Source organism: Castor canadensis, chromosome 11 (genome assembly GCF_047511655.1).
Source record: "Castor canadensis chromosome 11, mCasCan1.hap1v2, whole genome shotgun sequence".
Classification (NCBI taxonomy): Eukaryota; Metazoa; Chordata; class Mammalia; order Rodentia; family Castoridae; genus Castor; species Castor canadensis.
In genome coordinates, this window is record NC_133396.1 from 648,337 (window position 1) to 660,756 (window position 12,420).

A 12,420-nucleotide genomic window follows, 5' to 3' on the forward strand; every position below is an offset into this window, starting at 1 on the left:
AATCGTTGCTGTTACAAAGGGTCTCCCGTATGCTGGCTTCACAGACTGCTTAACGTGATAAAAGTTTCTATTAAGAACAAAGGGTGTTATCCTGAGTGGGGCAAGAATTCTGCCAGAGGCCTTGGTTCTGGAGCTGATGATCTAAAATAGTTGTTGCTTCTCTGAACTTTAAAGTTTGTTCTCAAGGCCCTTTCTAGTTAGCCAACCCCTTAGATTGTGGATTAGGGGCAGGAGAGGGACATCATGGCCTCAGATGAAACCCCCTCGGACTTCCTGCCTGGTGTGCATACCCCCCAGACTTCTTGGTGTGCACCCTCCTGCAGAAGTAAACTTTGCCTTGCCTATTTACGTCTGCCTAGTGTAATCTCTCTTGTGCCAACCCAGTGTCTTAAAGATATTTCTAACAGTGGTGCAGAACACTTGCCTAGCAAGTCTGGATCGAGCCCAGCACTGCCAGAAAAAAAAGGGAAAATCATTTCAGAGGGTTGATCACATTCAGACTAAAATTTTTCCGGCAAGACTGCTTCATAGATTGTGTGTACTTCCAGTATGTAACTGTCTTTTCTGTAATATTAAAATTAGCAGTCATTGATGATATTACCTAGGGAATAATTTGTTTTCTGTGTGTTCGTTGTTGAGGGTGGAACCAGGGCTTCATACAAGCAAGGCAAGTGCTGTAACACTGAGACAGCTCCAATTTATCAGTAGGAATTTTCTGTTTTACTTTTATTTATTTATTTATTTTTTGTGATACTCAGTTTGAACTCAGGGCCTTGCACTTATGAGGCAAGTTCTCTATCACCTGAGCTACTCCATCAGCCCTTTTTCTTCTTTTTTTTTTTTTTTGGTTGTTGTTTTTATTCTAATAGGGTATTTCTTTTATGCCCCAACAGGCCTAAGCCGAGATCCTCTTATTTATGCTTCCCACTTAGCTAAAGGGCAGGTGCACGAGGCAGGGTTTCACTATATAGCCCAGGCCCAGGCCAACCTGGGAGCTTACTTTTGAAAAAACAAATGTGAGTTGATACTGGTACTTGTAATTCACATCCAGGCACATATGGTTCTTACTTAACCTCATTGACTGTCTGTCTGCTGCTCCTTTCTTCTGTGGGGAAATTTCCGATACAAGCAGCACTTACACAGTGCTCACACTGCACATACTGCATTGTCTCTGGTTACCCCTGCACCGGTTTACATTACTGCCCATGTCTCCACTAACAGCTCTGGCTCTATTGTCTGTTATGCAACCTTGAATTGGCTCTGAGGCAGGCTAAATTAAGGACACTGAGGCATGAGAGCAAAAGTTAAAATCCAGGGCACAAAAAAAATCCAAAGTGTTGGGTGTGATGGCTTGCAGCTGTAATCCCAGCTACTCAGGAGGCCATAGGCATGAAGATTGCTGTCAGTGGTTGGCCCCAGGCAAAAATGTGAGGTCCTACCTGATAAATTAACTGAAGCAAAAAGGGCTGGTTCAAGGCCCTGAGTTCAAACCCCAGTACTCAAAAAAAAAAAAAAAAGTGAAGGACGGACTGCAGGAGGTCCCAAAAGGTGATAAGTGGTCACCTCTCCTTCCCAGGAAACTTCTGTTTGCACCTAGAGACATCTCTGCCCTCAGGCAATGCAAAAAGGCTATAAAAATCCAATTTCCAACCTGACCCAGGGGACCACCAGTTTTCAGGTCCTCCTGCATGCCCCCTCACGCAGCTTTTCTCCTCTCTTCTCTACAAATAAAATCTTTCTGACCTCTAGTGCTAGAGTCTACCTGTGCTTTCATTCTCAGAGTGGGCTCAAGAACCCTGAGCACCTAAAATTCCTGTGTGTGTCACCCGTGTGTCATATTTGGCGATGCACAAAGGGACCAGCCAACACCTGAGGTTGGTATAGGTTATGCCAAACTGGGAAAGGCTGTCTAGGAAAGTGAACGTGATTTCCCAGCACTCTGATGAAGTCTGTTTTCCAGGAGAGACTCCATCCTAGAAGTCTCTCCTTCCCCCCACCGCAGCTTAGCTATGGTGGAACTCTCAGGATGCCCTTTTCTCTCTCTTTCCCTCTCTCTTGTTAAGGAGGATTTCTCCCTTGGGAACCTGAGGAAAAGCCCTGAGCCCATTACAGCTGAAAGGCAGGCAACTGGAGGAATTGGGGGCTGGCCGGGGATTTATACTGGACTGCCAATGCTATGTGGGTGGAACCAAACTTCAGTACATCCAGACATTCAGAGAAGTCAGCAAAAACTTTGAACTGAGCTGGAAAGATGTACTGCTAATCCTATCTCAGACCCTTACTTCTCTGGAGAAACAGCAGGTAGGAGAGCAGGCAGCCAAAGCTGGGGATGATTATCACTTAGATAAAACTGGCCTTACAGGCCTCCCTCAGACTGGGCCCTCACAGGAGGAGGAGGAGGAGGAGGAGCAAGGAGTGAGGAGAAAGACAAAGACATGGGATACCTAAAAGGGAACCCTAATTCCCAATTCCAAAGGGGATCAGGCAGTGCCTAGCTATGACCCTAAGTGGGACCCTGAAGATGACAAGGATGAATGGACCTGTAACCACTTCATCCACTGCATTCTTGAGGGTCTAAGGAAACCTCTTAATTACTCCCAAGTCACGACTGTACAGCAACTCTGTACAGTCCAGAAAACCCCAGTAGTTTTCCTACAGAGACTTAAGGATCCTTTACAAAAGCATACCAACATTGTGCCAGAGTCACAGGAGGAGGAAATTGTCCTAAAAGATAAATTTCTAACACAGTCAGCCCCAGATATCCGCAAAAAGCTTCAAAAACTGGTGGCTGAAGGGAACAGAGATCTAGATCAATTGGTCCATATAGCCACATCTGTATATTATAATAGGGACTTAGAAAAAGAAAAGAAGGACCTGGAGAGGGAAAAGAGAAAGGACAAACGGCAGGAGGCTCTGATCAGAACACTCAGAGAGGAGTCACTGGGGCAAAGTCCAAACTGGAGGACATGCTTTCAGTGTGGACAGGCAGGCCATTTTAGGAGGGAGTGCCCCTGGTGGAAGCCACCCCCGGAACCCTGCCCCATTTGTCAGGGAAAACATTGGAAGGCACACTGTCCCCAGTTCCCAGGGGAACCAAGGCCAGAGCTTCCCACCCAATGACGGGTCCCAGGGCCTCCTATACAGGCTCCTGTAACCACCATAAAGGCAGGGGGCCCCCCTGGTTATACTTACTATCGAAAAGCACAAGGTCAGCCTCCTTACTGATACTGGAGCCAGCACCTCAGCTATTTTTTTCTCTCTCAGACCCAGGTCCTCCAATAAAATTACTGTTTGAGGCATATCAGGCCAGCCTCTAGAGCGTTATTTCACTCACCCTCTAGCCGGCTCCTGGGGAGATTTCCACTTCTGTTACTCCTTTTTAATTGTCCCAGAAACTCCCACTCCTCTGCAAGGGTGAGACCTTCTATCTAAACTGGGGGTTCAGCTCCTTTTACCCCAGGGGAGTACTTTTGCTTGCCCCTGATAGAGGAACAAGTAGACCCCATGGCGTGGACAGATGGACACACTGTGGGACGGGCACGAACAGTAGTCCCAGTCCTAATTCATGTCATGGATCCCTCCTGGTTTTCCCATCAAAAACAACATCCTTTAAAACCAGAAGTTAAGAGGGGCTAATTCCCATAATCAAAGACTTAAAGAGACAGGGACAGCTAATGGAATGCTCCAGCCCATATAATACTCCTATTCTCATTGTCAGAAAGGGACCTAACAGATGGAGGCTAGTCCAGGATCTCCACCTGGTCAATGAAGCAGTAGTGTCTCTCTACCCTGTAGTTCCAAATCCTATATGCTTTTAGCCCAACTACCTCCAGGTACAGCTTACTACTCTGTCCTGCACTTAAAGGATGCCTTCTTTTGCACTTCCTTACATCCTAAAAGTCAACCTAACTTTGCCTTTGAGGACCCCCACATGAAAGTCTGGACAGGTCACCTGGAATGTCTTCCCCCAGGGATTTAGAGATAGCCCCCACCTCTTTGGGTTAGCTCTAACCCAAGACTTGGCAGAGTGGCAATATCCACAAGCTACTCTGCTACAATATGTAGATGACCTCCTGGTCTGTGGACCAAGTGAGCCTGTCATTTCACGAGCCACTGAGTCCTTACTAAACTTCTTAGCAAACAGAGGTTATAAAATCTCTAAAGAAAAAGCCCAATTGTGTCAGTCTAGGGTTACATATTTAGGTCTTGTCCTGGAAAAAGAAATGACGGCTCTACGAGGGACAAAATCCGTCCAATCCTGATGTTTCCTCTACCTAAAATTCTAAAGCAATTGAGGGCCTTTGGAGGGGGGTGTCACAGGATACTATAGAATTTGGATCCTGGGATATGCAGACCTAGCCAGGCCCTTATATCAAATCCTTAAGGAAGCACAGAAGGATCCCCAGCCCTTTATTGAATGGGATGACAAGTCAGAAAGTGCATTCCACCAGTTAAATGACAGCTCCAGCCCTGGGTCTCCCAGTACAGGACAAGTTTCAATTATATGTCTATGAAAAGGGAAGACTGGCCTTGGGAGTGTTGACTCAGCTCTGGGGCAGCACTCCCCAGCTAGTGGGCTACTTAAATAATTAGATCAGGTAGCCAAGGGATGGCCAGGATGTATTAGAGCCATGGCTGCAGTCAGCCTTCTAGTGCCTGAAACTCAGAAACTTATCCTAAACCACCTCCTAACGGTTTATACCCCACATGACCTAGGGGGAATTTTAAACTCAAAAGGAGAACTTTGGCTACCTGATGCCCATCTACTTAACTACCAGGCCCAGCTTCTGAGAGGGACAGAAATAACTTTAAGGACCTGTCAGAGCCTAAATCCTGCATCTCTCCTACCAGAAGAAGAGGGAAATCCTGAACACTCATGTGAGGAGGTACTTATGGAAAATTATACTGCTGACCTGACTTAACTGATTGGTTAAAACCAATCACTTTAAAAAAACCCAGATCTAGAATTATGCACTGATGGCAGTTCCTTTGTCAAGAATGGTGTCAGACATGCACCATTCTTGTAACAGAATTTGTTATCCTCAGATCAGGTCCTCTTCCTGCTAATACAAGTGCTCAATTGACAGAATTAGTGGCCCTAACAGAAGCCCTAAGACTGTCAAAAGAACAGAGAGTCAACATCTATACAGATCTAAGTATGCCTTCCTGATCCTGCACACTCATGTAGCCATCTGGAAGGAAAGAGGAATGCTAACTACAACAGGAACAACTTCCCATAGAAATAAAAGGGAGACCACTCTAATGGTTTTAGGTATAAAAGCATTAGTTACAGCCCTAGCTGGAATAAGCTATGGGGTGATTGCCAATCATGTAACTCCAAAAAACCTAACCAAAGTAGTAGAGGGCACTTCAGACCAGGTAGGCCTTGCCATTAAGGACATGCAAAGGTCTTTGTCGTCCCTTGACTGTGTGGTCACGGACCACCGCCTGGCCCTAGATTTTCTTTTGGCTAAAGAAGGAGGGGTAGGTGCCATCGCCAGTACTTGCTGTTGCACATACATAAACACTTCAGGCATTGTAGAGGAACGTGCAGACTACATTCTCCAGCAGGCTAAGTGGCTCCGGGAGCAATCTCTTGAAACTCAGGTATCCACACAGGTATGGGACCAAATAAAATCCTGGCTCCCCTCCAGGACTTGGTTCCTATCCTTTCTGGGGCCTATAGTTGCCATTATTCTCTTGCGTGTGTTTGGGCCTTGCATTTTAAACTTACTTGTCAAGTTTGTTTCCTCTTGCCTAGAATCCATCAGACTACAAATGCCCCTGATGGAGATGAAAACAACCTACTATTGTCCCCTCTTACTCCTCTCTCATGGTCAGCCCTGAGGCTGTTGGCCCCTTCATTGCCCCCTGTCAGCAGGAAGCAGTATATTCCTAACAGCAGTTAGGGTGACCATTGAGAGGGGGGGATTGAAGGATGGACTGCAGGAGGTCCCAAAAGGTGATAAGTGGTCAAGGACACACCTCTCCTCCCCAGGAAACTTCTGTTTGCACCTGAGAGACATCTCTGCCCTCAGGCAATGCAAAAAGACTATAAAAACCCAATTTCCAACCTGACCCAGGGGACCACTAGTTTCTGGGTTCCCCTGCATGTCCTCATGCAGCTCTTTCCCTCTCTTCTCTACAAATAAAATCTTTCCAACCTCTGCTGCTGGAGTCCGCCTGTGCTTTCATTCTCAGAGCTGACCCAAGAACCCTGAGCACCTGAAATTCCTGTGCGTGTCAAAAGCAATTAGAGGAGAGTTGTCACAGCAAAACATTAACATGCCCTTTGGTGGAAATGAAACAGAATGTGCAGAGCTTAGGACCTATTGTTAGGTCGACGTGGATGGAAAGGCCAAATCAGAGTCCAATGACAAAGAAGCAGGCTTTATTGAGAGTGTGCTCTCAGGCGAGGTTCACTGTCCCCAAAGAACAGGGCTGGAGAAGTCGCGCCTGAGAAATAGCAGCCCAGTTTTCATAATCTGGGTGAAGTCAAGAGTTTAGGGTATTGGGGAACGCTGGGATAGGTTGAGGCCTAGTGAAGGAGGGGCTCAGGGTAATATGGACCTATAGGATAGGTTGAAACCTATTGCCCGCCAGCAGGGGTTGCCGGCCGTGGTGGAGTAGCCGTGGCAACCAGAGAGGGAAGAAGAAGAGGGAGGGTGGAGTGGAAAGTCCCTGATCAGCATGCGGTGGGTGCCCACTAGCCAAACATTCCAGACTCTTTGGTATAAGGGGTGCAGAATTGGTTCTGGCTACTTCCTGCTGAAAGGGGGCGGAGTTAGGGGCTAGGGATGTTTTGGGTTGTTTGACCGGTGCAGCTGGACCCCATGGAGAGAGGTTGGTAGTCATGAACCTGGGGCATCATTTGATTGAAGGTCACCTGAGTTAACTGGTGTAGGCGGTCCTGGAAAAATCGAAAGAGAAGGGGTGCCAGAAGCAGAGACAAATAATTACTAGGGGACCAATCAGTGGGGTGAGAATGTTAAACAGAGGTGAATTCCACCAGCCAGGGGTGTCAGTCGAGGCAGTACTGTAGCTTGTGAAGAGACTGGACACAAGTTTCCACCAGGCCTGACTCATTGATATAGTAGCAGCATTCTTCCCGAAGAAAGAAGCAAGTTCCCCCTTTATCTGCCGTGAGAAGGTCCAAGGCGCTGCAGTTCTGTAGGGTTACCTGAGCTAGGGAAGTTATCTGTCTTTGAAGAGAGGCAGGGGATGTTGCTGAGTCCTCAAAGCCTGCCAGGAGCTATTGAGAGCGCCTTTGGGTCTGGATTACTGAGTGAGCCAGGGCACTGGAGCTGAAACCGGTGGCTGCCACTGAGGCTGCCAAAGATATGCCCACAAGGACAGGCAGAAAGACAGCCCTCCTAGTTCTAAGTTGAGGTGAAGCCTGGATTTTTGAGGTAAGGTCTATGATTTGGAAGAATTTTCCTCTTCCACACATGGTAAGCTGGGGAACCATAGAGACAGGTAAGCAAAGCTGGGAAGTCAGGGCCTGTTGGGTAAGGTTTTTTGAAAGTGTGTCGTTACACCAAAGAAGCCTCCTGGAGGGGCCCAGAGGGAGTCTGATATGGTAGAGTTAGTGGTGTTACATAGTTGGCCAGGATCAGAGTAGTAGAAGGGCAACTGTGGGGATAGAGGATCTCTATATAGAAGGGCTCCCACGATGGGGGAGGGCAGAGGTGTGGAGGCTGACCCGTTTGATGGGAATGGCCCAGGTAAGGGAACAGCTATGAGTGGGGGCCTGGGCAATGAGGCAAAAAGGAAACATTTAGTTACATTGGCCAGACCTGACCTATTTAGCAAGTTGGCACCTTCCTGCGCCAGGGACAGCCAGGAAATAGGGTCCCTCTGGGTTTTGTTTTGAAGACAGTTTTCTGCTTCCCTAATGGCTTTTGCCTGGTCCTTTAGTACATCAAGGATCTCAGGGACCATTTGCACATACTCCCTCCAGATCTTGAAGGTTGTTGAGGGGTATGAGGAGGCCCCACGTGCATATCCCTTGGCTATTACCCCATTTGTCCATTTAGAATCCCAGGGATCAGGAATGTGGAGGCAGAAATCAGAGCCATCCTAGTAAGCATTTGGCTTGTCTTGCGGGGGATAGTAAACAAGGCATCCTTGAGATTGAGGACAGAAAAATGAGTAGTATCAGGAGGACTGTATAAGGATTTGGGACCAATGGGTGGATGGGATTTATAATGTGTAGATCTTGGCCTAGTCTATAGGACCCAGAAGGCTTTTGTTATTGGAAGGATAGGTGTATTACATGGGGAATTTAAAGGTATAAGGAGACCTTGATTTAAGAGTTTGGTAATTGGGGTTGGAGATTTAGCTCAGTGGAAGAGCGCTTGCCTGGCAAGTGTAAGGCCCTGAGTTCAGTCCCCAGCACCAGAAAAAAAAAAGGAAAAAAAGGAAAAAAAAAAAAAAAGAGTTTGGTAATTATTGATTTTATGCCTCTGCGATGAGTTTCTGAAATAGGGAATTGGGGTCTGCAGGGGTATTGGTTAGGGTCCTTAAGAGAAATGTGGATGGGCGGGTGGTGTGTAGCCACAATTGGGATTGAGGTGTCCCAGACAATGGGTTGACTGGAAGGGGAAGGGTGGGCGGAGCAGATCCAGGAGGAGGAGGGGCTAGATGGCTAGCAGAGGCCAGAAGGAGTGAGTGGGAGGCTAGAGGTTCTGGCGGGTGGGGAGGGATGGTTTTGGAGGCGCCAAGTTTGGTTAGAATATCTCGACCTAGAAGTGGGGCAGGGCAGGATGGGATGATAAGGAAAGAGTGTGGTATACCTCCCGCAGAGCAAGGAAGGGGCAGAGTTTTATATGGGCAGAAGGGAGAGCCGGCAATTCCCATAACAGAGACTGATGAAGGAACTGTTAAACCCGAGTGGGCAGGCAGCACAGAATAGGTAGCCCCCATGTCCAAGAGGAGGGAGATGGACTTACCCGCTACCTGGAGCATGACCCTGGGCTTGGCGAGGGTGATTGGGGTCCCTGAGTCAAGGTGTTGTCAGTCTTCTGCCAGTCCGAGAAAGTCAGGGATCTGGATAGCTGGTGGGGGCTGAACCTCCACGAGGAGCCGTAGAGGGTAAGCCCTGTCCAGGGCAATCTCAGTGACCCACCTGTTTGCATTTTGGGCAGGGCTTAGTTGGAGGTCTTGGGTTGGGGCACTGGCGAGCCCAGTGGCCTTCTTTGCCACATTTGAAGCAGGCTCCCAGAGGAGCTGATGGGAAGTTTCGGGTTCCTCCTTTGATTTGGGGCTGTAATCCAGTTGGCCGCAGGGCTGCTACCAAGGCTTGGGTTTGGAGGGCCACTTTTTGTTGGAGGTGTTTTTGGCGGGTTGATTCTGCTGCCTCTTATCAGGCATTAAAACTTTAAATGCCATTTTTATCAAGTCCTGTATAGGGGTTTGAGGGCCGTCCTCGGCCTTTTTTAGTTTAGCTCTAATATCTGGTGTGGACTGAGATATAAAATGTCCAGCCAGGATTGCTGTCCCAGCGGGGGAGGTGGGGTCTAATCAGGTATATTGGGTGAGGGCCTCCCGGAGGCAGTTAAGAAAAAGGGCCGGATTTTCATCAGCCCCTTGGGTTACCTCGTGGAGTTTGTCAAAATTTACAGTTTTGTTGGACACTGTGTCCATGCCCTGTAGGAGGCATCGAATCATTGTGTCTCTCCTGCGATGACCTGGAGCTTCAGGTTGGTAGTCCCAGTTAGGGTCCCAGTCAGGAATTGCGTCTTCCCCAACAGGGACTGTGGGGTCAGCCAAGTGGGTTTGATTGGCATAGCATCAGGCTGCCGCTTTGATGCGTTCTCGTTCATCAGGGGTAAGGGTGGAGGCCATAATGACGAATATGTCATGCCAAGTTAAGTCATAGGCCTGAGATAGATAGCGGAACTCTTCGGCATAAGCAGAGGTGTTGGCAGAGAAGGACCCCAGGCGCTTTTCTGTCTGTGATAGGTCCTGGAGGGAGAAAGGAACATGGACTCGGACCGGTCCTTCCACTTCAGCCACCTCTCGGAGAGGACAAAGGAGAGGGGGTGGGGAGGGTGGTGTGAGCGGGTGTGGAAGGCTGTTGGGGACATTGGAGGGCAGGGAGTGGGTGGAGCAGAGGGAGTGGGAGGCAAGGCTGAAGGAGGCGGCTGCTTGCGCAGAGAGGGGGAGGGGAAGCCGGGTGGGGTGATGAGGGTGGTTGTGGTCATTGGGGAGGAGGGGCAAGGAATTCAGTGGACTCAGACAGAGGAGAAGGGTTGGGGTATGGGGGAGGGGATCCAGAGGAATTGGGTGTTCGAGGGAGAAGGATCTAGGAAGGATAACATTGGAGGCACAGAGAGGGGCGAGATTCCCAGAAGGCCTGCACATATGGGACCTCAGACCATTTATGGGTTCAACAGCAAAAACTGTCAAGGTCAGTGAGGATACTAAACTCAAAAGTGCCCTGTGGAGGCCATTTTGAGTTGTTGTTTAAGGCGTATTGTGGCCATGCCGTGGTGTAGTAGAAAATGAGCCGCTTGCGGCAGAGGTCTGGAGAGAGTCCCAAATTTTGGAAATTTGAGAGGAGACTGGACAAAGGAGTTCCTGAGTCCAGCTTGGATTGGGAGGACCCCCATCCCCGAATTGTCAGTGAGTCTCAACCTTTAGAGACGCGTCCCTCACTAAAAGAGGAGACCCGGTTCGGAGGAGGCAGCCTGGGCAGGGGAGACGTCTCTCCGGTGCTCAGGTGTGAGGAGAAATGGAGGGGCTGATCCTGGCGCGGCCAGGCTAGGACAGAGGCCTGAGGAGGAACAAAACGGGGAGCGCTGATCTGGAGAGGAGGAAGGGCCTCAAGCCAGAGCCTGGACCAGGGCCCCGACTGCCTGGAGTCGGGTAAGGCGCACTTCCTCCCGGGTCGACGCGGATGGAAAGGCCAAATCAGAGTCAAATGACAAAGCAAGCAGGCTTTGTTGAGAGTGTGCTCTCGGGTGAGGTTCACTGTCCACACAGAACAGGGCTGGAGAAGTCGTGCCCGAGAAATGGCAGCCCAGTTTTTATAATCTGGGTGAAGTCAAGAGTTTAGGGTATTGGGGAACGCTGCGATAGGTTGAGGCCTAGTGAAGGAGGGGCTCAGGGTAATATGGATCTATAGGATAGGTTGAAACCTATTGCCAGCAGGGGTTGCCGTGGCAACCAGAGGGGGAAGAAGAACAGGGAGCACGGAGTGGAAAATCCCTGATCGCCATGGTGGCTGCCCACCAGCCAAACACCCTATAACTCTAGACAGACTTGAGTCTCAGAAATCTGCATCACACAAAGAACTTGAGACTTCTTAGGTGCCACATCTCCAGCCTACTGAGATGCGCTGTTTCCTGCATTTCTGCTTTGCTCAACAAAACTATAAACTTCGGACCTAACACTCATCCTTAAATTCTTCTCTGTGATTATGTCATAAACTTGATTGGCATGGGTGTCATGAAGACAGCTACCGCATGTCACAAGCTTGGCCCTCAGCTGAAATTCATGTATTTTGGGAACCTACCTGGGTTTAAACAGTCCCTGTTTTCAGCACAACTCCCAAACACCTGCATGGTTTGCTACACAAATGATACATGTTTGGGAACTTGGAGCAAATTTTCTGCCTCCTTGGAGATTGTGATGGCTTCTCAGGTCCCACATGTGAGAAGGTGGAGTGAGTGCCCTCTCCTGAAGGAAACTTCTAGGCAGTGTCATCCACAGCAAGGCTGGTGGGAAGCTAGGATTCTGGTTCAGCTGCATGACCGCCAAAACAAATGTCTTTTAAAATTAACTTAAAGCAAACGAAACTAGAGGGTTTCTTTAGGTTTTTCTCTGGTCACAATTTCAGAACCTAATTTTGCTGTAGACCGGAGCCGTGGTTCTCATGGCTCTGGGTGCAGCAGCATCAGCACCTAAATTCTCAGGCCCCGCAAGGCCACCAAATGAGAAACAGTCCAGGTCATGTGATGTGAGCAAGCTCATGTTTCAGTACCGAGAGAAGCTGACAGTGGAAAAGCTGTTTCCCTCTGGGGGTTGAACCCAGGGCCTCGCACGTGTTAGGCACCGCTAGCCTTCCAAATTCTCTTGTAATGCGTCATGTATTTCCATGAAACCTCTGTGACGATGTATGCTGATGTGTGTACATTCTTGTCATTTTGCACTGTCTCGTTAATATCCATGTGAATCATGAAACACAGGCTAAACAGATCTAAGAAAGTAAAGGAATAGAAATGCTAGCTATAGCAGGCCGCTCCAGCCGCACGGAGGCCACTCGAGTGGCAGTGCCAGGTGGCCGCTCCAGCTTTTGGCTTCACGATAAAGTTACTGTGCTTAACTTGAGGCGCTCCACGTACCCACGCCCTTTGCAGCCTTTCCGCACTGGGCAGACAAGACCGCCCTCGGGGATTCCCACCCCACCCCACCCCA